This window comes from Oryctolagus cuniculus, chromosome 7 (assembly GCF_051225735.1).
Source record: "Oryctolagus cuniculus isolate XC-2025 breed Fujian yellow rabbit chromosome 7, ASM5122573v1, whole genome shotgun sequence".
NCBI lineage: Eukaryota > Metazoa > Chordata > Mammalia > Lagomorpha > Leporidae > Oryctolagus > Oryctolagus cuniculus.
In genome coordinates this window covers 70707256-70720904 of record NC_142873.1, presented here as the reverse complement: position 1 = coordinate 70720904, position 13649 = coordinate 70707256, and positions in this window count along the sequence as shown.

Below are 13649 nucleotides of genomic sequence, written 5' to 3'. Positions count from 1 at the left end.
TCTAGGAAGGCAGTGGAAGATGGCCCAGTTGCATGGGTCCCTGCACCCATGTGGGAAACCCGAAGGAAGCTCCCCCCACTATATGTAGTTTTAATCTCTGCTGAAATCTAATGTAATGTATAATGAGAACACCTTAGGCAAGTGTACTTGTATTGTCAATGATAAAAATCAGCATTGTCTCATTCTAATTATATTGTACCTTCCACCTATTGAGTATTGGTAAATATTTCATTTCAGCCTGTTAAATATATTTTGAAAGCTGAACAATTAGGGCTGCAAAATTTTAACTCTAATAGATTTGGCCAAATTCAGCCTCAGGTAAATTTTTGCTTGGCTTATACAATCAAAAAAATAATTGAGTGCCTTTAGAATGGAATGTGCTTTTACATTTAGATTACTTCATTGTTACTTGAGGTTGTTACTCAAGTGAAACCAGTCTGGTGTGTCTGCTTAATATGCTGTATGATACTCAGAGAGAGGAATTCATTAAAACTTGGGATCATCTTGGGCCTTATCTAATGATGATTAAAACTTAGTCCAATATGTATATCCAGAGGATGGTAGTATGTACATTCATAAAATCCTGAATTGGTCATTAGAAATAGCATGGTGAAAAAGAAATTACTCTGTGTACATAATCATTACTCTCATCCTTGTCTGATTTCTATGGCCTTGGACATCTAGGTTTAATTAGCTTTTTTTTTTTTTTATTAAAGATTTACTTATTTATTTATTTGAAAGAGTTACAAGAGAGAGGGATAGACAGAGATGTTCCATCTGCTGATTCACTCTCCAGATGGCTGCGATGGCCGGGTCTGGACCAGGCTGAAGCCAGGAACCAGAACTTCATCTGGGTCTCCATGTGAGTGGCAGGGACCCAAGTACTGGGACCATCTTCTGCTACTTACCCTAGGCCCTGAGCAGGGAGCAGCCAGGACACAAACCAGCACCCATAGGGGATGCCGATATTGCAAGAGGCAGCTTTACCCACTACTCCACAATGCCAGCTCCTCAGTGTACTATAAATATGACGATGGTATTATTGTTTGTTGCTGACATTTTCACAAAGGAGGTAAGTTGTTAGTTTTTAATTTCTATAACAGAAGAGATAATATCTTTTTAATTTATTTTACTTCTTTTAAATTTTATTTTAAAGGCAGAGACAGGCAGACAGAGAGCTTCCATTTCATGGTTCACTCCCCCAAATTTCTGTACAGCCATGGCTGGACCAGGCTGAAGCCGGGAGCCTAGAACTTAATCTCCTTCTCCTCTGTGGGTATCAGGAACCCAAGTACTTCAGCCATCATCACCTGCTGCCTCCCAGGGTGTGTGTTAGCAGGAAGCTGGGACTTGTGCACAGGTACTCTGTTAGGGGTGTGGGTGTCCCAGTGTCTTCACCACCACTCACCAAAAACTATTTTTAGTGTAAAACTATACTTTTCCTGTAGTTGTTGAAGGGGTTCTGATAAACTGAGCTCTTCTGACAGATGTGATCCTTGCTACTACTGATAGAGCTTGCCAGCAGTGTTAAAGAATACCTTGGGGGTGGACGTTGAGCTTAGCAATTAAGCCACCTGTGTCCCATATCAAGTGTGCCTGGGTTCAATGCCTGGTTCTAGCTCCTGATTCTGGCTTCCTGCAAAGGCAGACCCTAGGAGGCAGAGATGACGGCTCAGGTAATTGGGTTTCTGCCACCCATGTGGGAATCCCAGATCAAGTTCCCAGTTCACACCTTCAGCTTGGCCCACTGTTGAGGTATATACTGACCGGTTTGCCCACCATCTTATCTGATCCCCATATGTCTATTATATCACTAACTGTCTGTCTCCTGAGACCCCAAACCTTTCAAAAACTTCTGGATTTTTTTTTTTAAGATTTTGAGAGGTAGAGTTACAGAGAGAAAGGTCTTCCATCACTGATTTCATTCCCCAATGGCCACAACAGCTGGAGCTGGGTAGATCTGAAGCCAGGAGCCAGTAGCTTCTTCTGGGTCTCTCACATGGGTGCAGGGGCCCCAAGCACTTGGGCCATCTTCTACTGCTTTCCCAGGCCATAACAGAGAGCTGGATTGGAAGAGGAGCAGCTGGGACATGAATCGGCACCCATATGGGATGCCAGGGCTGCAGGCAGAGGCTTAGCCTACCATGCCACAGTGCCAGCCCCCTGGATTTCCTTTCTAGCCTGGTAGAACCCCTTGTCTGGGGTCCTTTCTACAATAAAAGTATTTTCTGCCTTAACTGGTCATCTCTGTGCCTTCTTTGAACCCTAAAGTCCTAATATTTCTAAACTGTACTGGTTAGTTTTCCTAACAAATGACTGCTTGGAGGCTAATCTGATTTTTATTTTATAGTTTTATTTATTTATTTTTATTTGAGAGAGAAGGAGAGTGAGAGAGAGAGAGAGAGAGAGAGAGAGAGAGATCTTCCATCTGCTGATTCACTCTCCAAATACCCACAACAGCCAGGGCTGTGCCAAACTGAAGCTGAGAGTCTGAAACTCCATCCAGGTCTCCCACATGAGTGTCAAGGACCCAAGTATTTGAATCATCATTGTTTATTCCTGTGATGCATTAGCAGGAAGCTGAAATCAGAAATGAAGCAGCTGGAGCTAGAACCAGGCACTCCAATATTGGATATGAATATCCCAAGCAGGGACTAAACCCCTTGCACCACAACACTGGCCTCAGTTTTGTTATTTTTAAAACACTCAGGCACAGGCTATTGCATTCTCACCCAATGGTATTTCTCTATAATTTCAGTGATTCTCAAACTTCAATGTAATAATCTTTTCTGGGGAGATATAAAATTACAAAATCCCAGTCCAGTCTTCTCACCAGGAAAGTCTGAGGAGTAATTCTGTGTAGTGCCTAGGAATCTGTATTTTTAAAAAAGATTTATTTATTTGAAAGGCAGAGTTGCTGAAAGGCAGAAGTAGAGATAGAGGTCTTCCATCTTCCCCAGATGGCCACAATGGCCAGAGCTGCACCGATCTGAAGCCAGGAGCCAGGAGCTTCTGGGTCCCCCATGCAGGTGGAGGAACCCAAGGACCTGGGCCATCTCCCACTGCTTTCCCAGGCCATAGCAGAGAGCTGGAACGGAAGTGGAACAGCCGAGACTTGCAGGCGGTGGCCTTACCCACTACGCCACAGCACTGGCCCTATGGAATCTATATTTTTAAAAGGAAGCACCCCTCACCTCCTCCCCCCCCCCCCCACACCAAGTAAGGGACTCTGGTTTAGCTGGTCCATGTAAAACCCTTCAAGGAATACTGCTGTCGATTTACAGGCATCTCCAAAGCTGGAAAAAAAATCGAGGAAGAATTCAAGACTCAGGAAGAAACAGGTGCAAGTTATTGTTCTATTGGCAATAGAATCAGATTCCAGAAACACAACTAGAAAGACAAACCCAAATCCTTTTTGCCTTTGGTTCAAAATGTGGCATGTCCCTGCACTCGCATTTCCAGTTAGGTACACAGAACAGTTTTCCATCTGCACAAGAAGGGCCACGCGATGTGATAAGAGCCGGTATCAGATTGCTTTCAGGATCCTATCACAGCTTCCTCCAACACCAGTGGGGACAAATAGATCTGAGCGTGAGTACCAGCTTCACTACTTCCTAGTTGTCAACTTTAAGCGAACTCATTAAGCCTGCATTTTCATGGGAATAATATTTTTGAGCTGTTACCAAAGAATAACTTGAGTTGAATGAAATATTTAATCATTGTAGACTTAAGTTCATGTATACCAGATGCTCTGGTGTCCTTTCCAGCTCTAAAATTCTTCATATGTCATATGAGGAGGCGATTTGCATTGTCAGCCAATCAAAAACATTCAGGAAACATAAAATCACAAAAGGAAAACAAAGCCATTAAACTCACTCTGTTTCCTTGGGGAAAAAAAAGTCAACAATCATCATATTCCTAAGCTGAATAATGACAGGGAAGGCAATGGCGACTTCAGGTGAAATAAGTCTGCACGGGGAAGCTGTAGGATCTCTGAACGGAGGGCAATCTTTGGATCTGCTCTCTAAGCGCGACCTTTTCAGAGAAATCCTGAGAATGCCCTCAGTGGACTCTGTCATGGAAGAAGAGCGTCCAGTGATGAGACGCCGCCATTGTGTCACACTGGCCCTAAGAGCATGGTCCCAAAGTGGAGTGTCTGAAGCGTGAATGACGCTGACCGCCCAAGGAGCTTTTGAGCGGAAATAGGGCATGGCGTCTCATGTCACTCCTGAGGCGTCTCAGATTTCCCCATCCTCTGTCTGCACCCGACACTCTCAAGGGGAAAGATTTCCTATCAAAGACCAGGAGTCTGGATTGCTGCCTTTCCCGCTTTCTCTCAGTCTTCTGGCACCCATCTTGTCTTCTCCAGTGCACAAGGTTGTTTAGGTTTTAGTGGACAAGTGACATTTACTGCATGGGGTGGGGGGGTGTCTGAGGCACAAACACTTGAGATTTTTTTTTTCTCCAAGTAGGCTGCAGGTTATTTAGTCGGCTTTGTCTTTGGCTTTGTTAAAGCCCCAAGTTATACACACTTGCCAGAAGGACTGGAAGGCTTAAAGCACTATGCAGGCCAGACACGCTTCCCGGCTGTCCATGTAGCTCCCAGGTCTTGGGATGCCAGAGACTCCGATTGGCCTGGGGTAATTTCTGTTCCCTGGAGGACTGTTCGAACTCCTTCCCCTGGCTAGGGGATGGGCAGCATCACTGAATCAAGTGGAAAAAGGAAGTGTAAACAGACTTGGTTCGAAAAAGCCAAGAAAAAGACAAGACTGAAGTTCAAAAAAAAAAAAAAAAAAAAAAGTGAGCGGGCTACTCTGAAGTTGCACACTGGAGAAAGGTTGGAAAGTGAGGCGTCGTGGCAAAGTGACAGGAGAGCACACAGCAAACCGGAACTAGATGCCCAGCACCACCGATGAGAAGGGAAAACCAAGCTGGAGCCTGTGGCTGAAAGGAAGTTCTCTGCTGTCTTGCTGAATTCTTCCTCGGTGAGGGACCTGGATAATTCACTTTCCCACACAGGTGCTCCAGGGCAGGGTCTACATCCTCACCCTGCTGCTGCCTCTGAGAGAGCCTGATTCTATCCTGTGTGCGAGCCAGATCCACGCGCGGCCGCTGTGAAGCCTGCACTGATTTCCCCTCATCAGTTAGGCTGGTACATCTCCTCTTTTCCTTTCCTAGATGCTTGAGGCCGTCCAGTGGGGCTGGGGGGCTGTGGGCCCCTCCAGACATGGATAGAATGTCCTTCACAAGCAAGCTGTCGGCTGTAGCTGGAAAGCCTGTCTCCAGACCAACTGGCATCTCCCCCACTCGTAGCTCCTTGTGCTGCATGTGTCACCTTGCGGCTATAAATCACACCTTCAGGGTAGATGCAAGCCCGCACTCTGAGCTGGCAGGGGAAGGGGCTGAGCCCCTGGGGAGAGTTGGACCAGCTGCAGGAGACCTTGGCTATCTTGTGTGACCTTGCGGTTTTAAATTATGCCTTCAAAGTTAGTTGCAATCTTCCTCCCAGAGCTAGCAGAGAAGGGGGCTGGGCTCCTAAGAACACAGGCTGTCTCCAGGGGACCCCTGCTATCTCCTTGAGCCCTAAACCAATCAACACACATATGTGAAAACCCCTCCTCTAATGGGCACCCCCAATAGGATGACCCAATGAACAGACAGTAATGCCCTGAAAACCTGGGACACTTCCTCAAAGCCAGTGTCCCGCCCTACTCTCGGACCAGACGCTTTCTCTGTCACTTGCCAACCAAATAAAAGTTTCTTTTCTGTCTAATAAAAGTTTCTGCTTATTTCTATACTAAGCTGAGGAAAAGAACCCACGAGACTTCCTCTGGCAACCACCCTTCCCTCGTGACTGGTAGCAATGCTGCCTTTTCTGCCACTCTGGGTTATCCATAAGGATCCTGGTTAATCTGGTTTTTCCTCATCTTCTTATTTTTGGTTTTTCCATCTGATAATGCTATTCTTTGAACTCTCCCTCTTGGGTTTCTCTCTCTTCCTGCTTACCTTGTTTGTAATTGACCAGCTGTCACCATTATTTTTCTACCCTGTACAGCTATTTTCATTATTGCCTTAAAAGTTTTCCCTTATTTTCTCTTGTAGGTATTTTTTAGGCCATCGCAACTTCATTCCAGTTTCTCTCTCATGATTTCTGGGACACAGTAGAGAGTCTCCCTCAGCTGTTCTTTTGGCTTAAATACATCTGTAGCCTTCTTGACACAGCTACCAACTTATGAAGAGTTGTACCATCTTGCATGGGAACAGTGTCTATCAAACAGCATGTTCTCTACAAAAATTTTTAGTTTTTCTACTTCAGTGGTTATTTTTAAAATTAATGCAGTTAAGATAAGTATATTCAAGATCATCTGGGTGTGTCCATTTGATAGCCAAGTATTTGACAAAATTTCATGATTCAGAGTTGCACATATAATTGCATAGGCCCCAAAGAAAACAGAGGCGGATTTAACATGCAAGTGAAGCAGGAGAACGCGGTGGAAGCTGAGTGACATCATGATGCATGACACAAAGGAATGTTTTTCAGCGATTCAAATGCCGAGCGCTAATGAGAGAGGTGAATCACTGCAGCACAAAGGTATAACCCTGCCACACAAAACCTGCTCTGGAACAGTCAGTACTGTGCCTGGTTTAAACCAAATCACATCGTCAGTCACTTTAATTTAAATTTCATTTATCTTATAAACTTATTACAATTAGTTTATAACATTTAAAAATGATTTTTTAATTATATAAAAGTTATATGCATAAAGGGTTTGTGACTATTTTTCTATTTGTAGATAATTACCTATCATCAAATAAAAATAATTTGTCAGGCTTCTAGTGGTAGGCAAGATGGATCAACAGCGATTCGAGCTACTCTGGTGTCTGCGCCAACTAAAACAGTGAACAAAATCTAAAGAATCCTAATTTTCAAGATATTAGGCACCAGGCAATAAAGGATAGTGTTCCCTGAGAAATGGGAAACCCAGATTGCCCCCAAGTGCGATGATAAGGTCCCCAGGCCTTGGCACAGGGAGGAGAACCCCACGTAGAACCTGGTGAATTCTCTAAGCGGAGGACTCTCAAAGGGGCTTGAGGAGGGTCTGGAGGGCAGGATACTGGCAAGGGGAGAGCACCACAGAGACAGACGCTCAGGCACCTGCCGAATGCCCCCCTTAAATATCCAGCAGAGACTGCAGGCTGCCTCGCTACCCACAAGGACTAGAGGGAATGGTACGTCGTGTGCACACAGGACTAGGGAATGTGTTTGGCAACTCCTCACGCCCCCCTTTCCTGATTATGAAATGAAAAGAACTTCATAATTCATGAGGGATTGTGTGGAGTACTCAGAGCAGTCATACCTCAGAACTGGGTAATAATTATCTCCACAATAAATGCTCCACAATAAATGGTCTCACCTCGCAAACTGAAAGACAGATCTAAAGGGGTCAAACTATTTCCTAGTAGCTTAACTGCAGCCCAGATCCAGCTTCGATGATACTTAAAATTACAAAAATATTCAGCCTCCATCAAGGTGAAAAGCACAATGTCTGGCATCCAATAAAAAAAAATCAGGCAATCAAAGTTGCAGGGGAATATGACCCCATTATTATAAAAAAAAGAACTAATAAGAACACTCAGAACTGATAAAATTTGTAAGAATTAGACTAAATTAAAATAATTATTATGACTATATTCCACATGTTTGGAAGGCTAAAGGAAAGAATTTATACGTGAATTAGAGAGTAGAAAATGTAAAAAGGACTCAAATAGAATTTGGAAGTAAAAACTATAGTATTTAACATGAAAAAGGCACTGATGAGATCAAAGGCAAATTAGACATTGCAGAAGAGTGGATTAATAAACTTGAAGACATGGCAATAGAAAATACAACATGTGGGGCTGGCATAGCAGGTAAAGCTGCTGCCTTCAGTGCCAGCATCCCACATGGGCGCCGGTTCGTGTCCCAGCTACTCCACTTCCGATCCAGCTCTGTGCTATGGCCTGGGAAAGCAGTGGAAGATGGCCCAAGTCCTTGGGCCTCTGCACCCATGTTGGGGAGCTGGAGGAATCTCCTGGCTCCTGGCTTCGGATCGGCGCAGCTCAGGCCATTGCAGCCAATTGAGGAGTGAACCAGTGGATGGAAGACCTCTCTCTCTCTCTCTCTCTCTGCCTCTCCTTTTCTCTCTGTGTAACCCTGACTTTCAACTAAATAAATAAATCTTAAAAAAAAAATCAAGAAACTACAACATGTAACACAGAATAACATTTTTAGAATGCAGCAACATCAGTAAGCTGTGGGACAACCTCAGCAATCCCAAATGTTAATTTTGGCTTTGACTGCCTGTGCTTCTGGGGTATTTTCCAAGAAGTCTTTGCCAGTACCTATATCTTGGAGAGTTTCTCCAATGCTCTCTAACAATTTGATGGTGTCAGATCGTAGATTTAAGTCTGTAATCCATGTTGAGTGAATTTTTGTGTAAGGTGAAAGGTAGGGGTCTTGCTTCATGGTTCTGCACGTGGAAATCCAATTTTCCCAGCACCATTTATTGAATAGACTGTCCTTACTCCAGGGATTGTTTTTGGATCCTTGATCAAATATGAGTTGGCTGTAGATGCTTGGATTGATTTCTGGTGTTTCTATTCTGTTCCATTGGTCAAATCATGCCAGGGGATCCCAATACAATCCCATCAAGGTGGCATGTACCAATGCCATCTCACTAGTCCAAGTGATCAATTTCAGTTCACAATTGATCACACTGATACATCTAAGAGTCAAAGGGATCACACAAACAAGCCTAGTGTCTGCTAATACCAGCTGATAGAATCAGAAAGGGAGAGAACGATTCATCATGGGAAGCGGGATACACAGTAGACTCATAGAATGGCAGATGTCCTAAATAGCACTCTGGCCTCAGAATCAGCCCTTAAGGCATTCAGATCTGGCTGAAGAGCCCATGAGAGTATTTTCGGCATGGAAAGCCAAGACACTCTGGGGGGGAAAAAAAGAAGACCTAAATGGAAGATCTCTGTGAGTGAGATCCCAGTAGAAAGAACGGGGCCATCAAAGAAGGAGGTACCTTTCTCTGAAGGGAGGAGAGAACTTCCACTTTGACTATGACCCTGTCAGAATAAGATCAAAGTCAGTGAACTCAAAAGGCTTCCATAGCCTTGGCAACTCATGACTAGAGCCTAGGGAGGTTACTGACGCCATAAACAAGAGTGTCAAATTGTTAAGTCAACAACAGGAGTCACTGTGCACTTACTCCTCATGTAGGATCTCTGCCCTTAGTGTGTTGTCCAATGTGAAGTAATGCTATAACTAGTACTGAAACAGTATTTTACACTTTGTGTTTCTGTGTGGGTGGGAAGTGATGAAATCTTTACGTAATATATACTGAATTGATCTTCTGTATATAAAGAGAATTGAAAATGAATCTTGATGTGAATGGAATGGGAGAGGGAGTGGGAGATGGGAGGGGTGTGAGTGGGAGGGAAATTATGGGGGGGAAGCCATTGTAATCCATTAACTGTACTTTGAAAATTTATATTTACTAAATAAAAAATAAATTAAAAAAGAAGAAAAAAATAAATATGTTAATTCCAAAAAAAAAGAAAAAAAAACAAAGCAAAATGCCTTTTTAGACTTACAAAGGCTGAAAGAATTAACCACCAATGATCTGCACTGAAGGTGGGTGTACAGGGAGAGGCAGGGGTGATAGAATCAGGAACAGGCCCGTGCTGCTGTGGGGAACCTAGGCTCGGAGTCTTGGCAAAGACCTGAAGCGAGCACACAGTGAGGATGGTTTTCTTTTCATAAAACATTAAATTGGGGGAAGAGAGCAAACTATAAAGAAAATACAAAAAGAAATTCATCCATGGTAATCCTGGAAATTGCTTTCTAAGGTAGTGTGTGAACTTTGCGTTAGGTGATGCAGAAGAGATTCATTCTAAAAAAGTCAAGAAAATAGCTCAACTGGGTTAGATCATGCTAAAAGGAGATAACATTACTTTGCTACAAAGTGTCTGCAACTAGAAATGATAAATGAAGGGAGAAATTGTTGAGAAGGCAATACAGTGTTTTTATGTTTTTTTTTTAAAGGTATCCTTTATTGACAGTGTAGTTTTGATAATCCTTATATTATTACAAGAACACAATGAAAACTGTGGGATTTTTCTTTTAAAAAATTCATAGATGATTTTCAACACCATTGGGGACTTTTTATTTGAGTGCAAAAATAGACATGGATAAGCAAATATTCTCAAAATAAACTTGGGATCACATCTATATGTTTGTGTCTAGTTTTTATTTGCTTGTTTTCCCCTTTATAGATTACGGAGACTTCTCATTTAAGTATAATTTTTCAGGAATGCTATTTTAAACCTTCCTCCCCAGAACAGAAGCAGAGCTCACTGGGTGACAGCCTTCCAAGCTGCAGGAGACTCTAAATCCCTTGGGGGAGGCAGACAGATCAGACAGCATTGTAGCAGAGATGAAGGCTGCATTGTTCTCTTATGGACAGAGTTTTTCCAGGCCCCACCTCGTGATGCTGCAAGAAACCTGGCTTGCTCCTTGAAAGGACAATTAGGTGACCTCTCTCATCCCTGAAAGCGCTGAAGACAGAGCACCCCAGGAATGCAAAGAAGAAAAGCAGAAGGAGAAGCTGAGCAGGAAGAGAAGAGAAGAAATAAAATCCAGAGACAGTCAAGTTTGTTCTGTGTCATTTTGGTTGATTTGCCTGCTTGTTTTAAGAGAAGCAGTTGGCATGAGAATCTCAATTAGATCCACCTGGGAGTCAGGGGGCCTGGGGGACTCTGCTCGTTTGGCTTTGTTAGGGATTCTGCCAACAAAACACAAACAGCAAAAGCCGCCTTCCCTCATGCAAATGTAGACAGTGCAATGTCACGGACAGAGAACTTCAGTGAATGATTCCCATTCCCATAGCCCATAGTCAATACCATCTTCTTTCTAAAGGAACAGCCATATTTTCAGCTATCAACTCCACATTTTCATTTACTATTTCACCTTAAATTAAATTTGAATGGCCTCGTTGCCCTACCTCTACTATCCACTCAAGTTCAAATTCCCTGTTTAATATTTTTTAAATTATTGGTCCCTTAAAAAGCATGTATTAAGTGACTACAATGTGGCTAAATATCAGAGAAGAACTAAGTCTTTCTGGACCTGGGGGACTCAGAGCCCAGTTGCAGGGGGCAGGGAAGGTGGCTAAACAGATAGAAGTCTTGCACTAAAATGCAGTTATGCTACGGGGCTATAAAATATCCTTACAGTCCAAATATAACCACCAGTCAACCCCATCTCCATTTCTCAGCCAATACCCTAGACTGAGCCCTGGCCATTTTGTGCCTGGTTGTCAACATGGCTTGTCTGATGGTGCCCCTGTCTCTGGACTTTCCCCTCTCCAATCTATCCCAGCATCAATACCAAACTAACCTTGTACAAAACTTTCAATGACTGAAATGGCTGCTGAATCAGGTTTGTACTCCTCCACCAGGCTCTGGAAGGCCTCATGACTGAGCTGCATCAAGGTCAGCACAGAACTTCCTTACTTGTCTTCATTGGGTCTTTTATGCCTTAGAAAGTGCCATTCTCCTTCCAGCTTCCAAGTTTTTGTTATTCTTGTGTCTTGGACTGTTTTCTTCTTTCCCTCCACTTTTCAGATCCTTCCCACTTTTTCTTTCCCTTCCTTCCTTCCTTCCTTCCTTCCTTCCTTCCTTCCTTCCTTCCTTCCTTCCTTCCTTCCTTCTTCCTTCCTTCTTTCCTTCCTCTCTCTCTCTTTCCCTCTCTCCCTCTCTCTTTCTCTTTCTTTTCTTTTCTTTCTTTCTCTTATTTATTTGAAAGAGTTACAGAGAGAAGCAGAGCCAGAGAGAGGTCTTCCATTCCACTGGTTCACTCCCCAAATGACTGCAACTACCAGAGCCGAGCTGATCCAAAGTCAGGAGCCAGGAGCCTCCTCCAGATCTCCCATGCAGGTGCAGGGGCCCAAGGACTTGGGCCATCTTCTACTGTTTTCCCAGGCCACCGCAGAGAGCCAGATCAGAAGAGGAGCAGCTGGAACTCGAACCAGCGCCCATACAGGATGCTGGTGCTACAGACTGGGGCCTGAACCTACTGTGCCACAGCATCGGCCCACCTTCCCACTTTTCAATACAGCTAAAATCAATCTTCATTTTTGGGAAAAAATTTTTTTTGTTTATTTCTTTGCAAGCAAAGAAAAAGAGAGTGTGAGTATGAGAGAGCAGAGAGAGAGAGAGAGAGAGAGAAACATTCCTATCTGCTGGTTTGCTCTTCAAATACCTACAGTGGCTAAGTCAGGGCTGGTGCAAAGCTGAAAGCAAGAAAGTCAATCAAAGCCTCCCATGTGGGTGGGTCAATTATTTTATCCTTCAATGTTGCCTCCTAGGAATCACATTAACAGGAAGCTGGAGTCAGGAACCAGAGTCTAGAATTGAATCCAGTCATGTCTATTGTGGGACATGAGCATCTTTTACTTATTTCTTGAATGGCAGAATTACAGAAAAGGAGGGAGAGAGGAAGATAGATCTTCTAGCCACTGGTTCACTCCCCAAATGGCCACAACAGCCAGGGTTGGGCCAGGCTTAACCAGAAGCCAGGAACTTCTTCCAGGTCTCCCACATGGATTCAGGGGCCCAAGCATTTAGGCCATCTTCTGTTGCTTTCCCAGCTACATCAAAAGGGAACCGGATCAGAAGCGGAACAGCCTGTACTTGAACTGGTACCCATTTGGGATGTTGGGGCTGCAGGCGGTGGCTTAACTGGCTGAGCCACAGTGCTGGCCTCCAACACAGGCATCTTAAATGCTAGGCTAAATGCCCAATTCCCGGCTTTTCTTGATGAAACATTCCAATTCTTCATCCCCTGCTTCAATCTTCTCTGAATTTCTCATGCACTATAGATGCCATGTAATAAGAATACAATCAAATGTGTATTTTCTGAATTTTGTTACCTAAAGCTTCAATATCTACATTAGGGTTGGCCAAAATACCTAAACAGTTTACTGCTTCCTCTCACAAACAAAATTCCCATCACGATTTACAACCTGGACATCTTTCTCTTGATTCCTCACTGAAATCTTTTGGGGAATGTCTGCAGCAGACTGCGTCCCATTCGGGGATAACATGATGCTCCAAGGCCAAGAAAGAGCAAAGGTTGAGCAGCAGGAAGGTTTTCCTGGAGCTTCCTGACAACTGGCTATTTAAAAAAAAATTATTTACTTATTTGAAAGAGCTAGAGAGAGAAGGAGAGAGGGAGGTCTTTCATTTGCTGATTTACTCCCCAAAAGGCCAGGAGCCTCTTCTGGGTCTCCCTGTGGGTTCAGGGGCCCAAGTACTTGGGTCATAGTCTGCCGCTTTCCCAGGTGAATTAGCAGAGAGCTGGATAGGAAGCAGAGCAGCTGGGACTCAAGCCAGTGCCCATGTGGGATACTGGCACTACAGGCAGAGGCTTAACTTTCTACACCACAGCGCTGGCCCTTGGCTGTTTTCTTTTATAAGAACTGGTCTTCTGGGTAGGCATTTGGTGCAGTAGTTAAGATACATGTCTAAACACACCAATTAAAATAGTGGGATGTGAGGACAATCTGGCTGCGACATCTGTCACCCCGTTGATT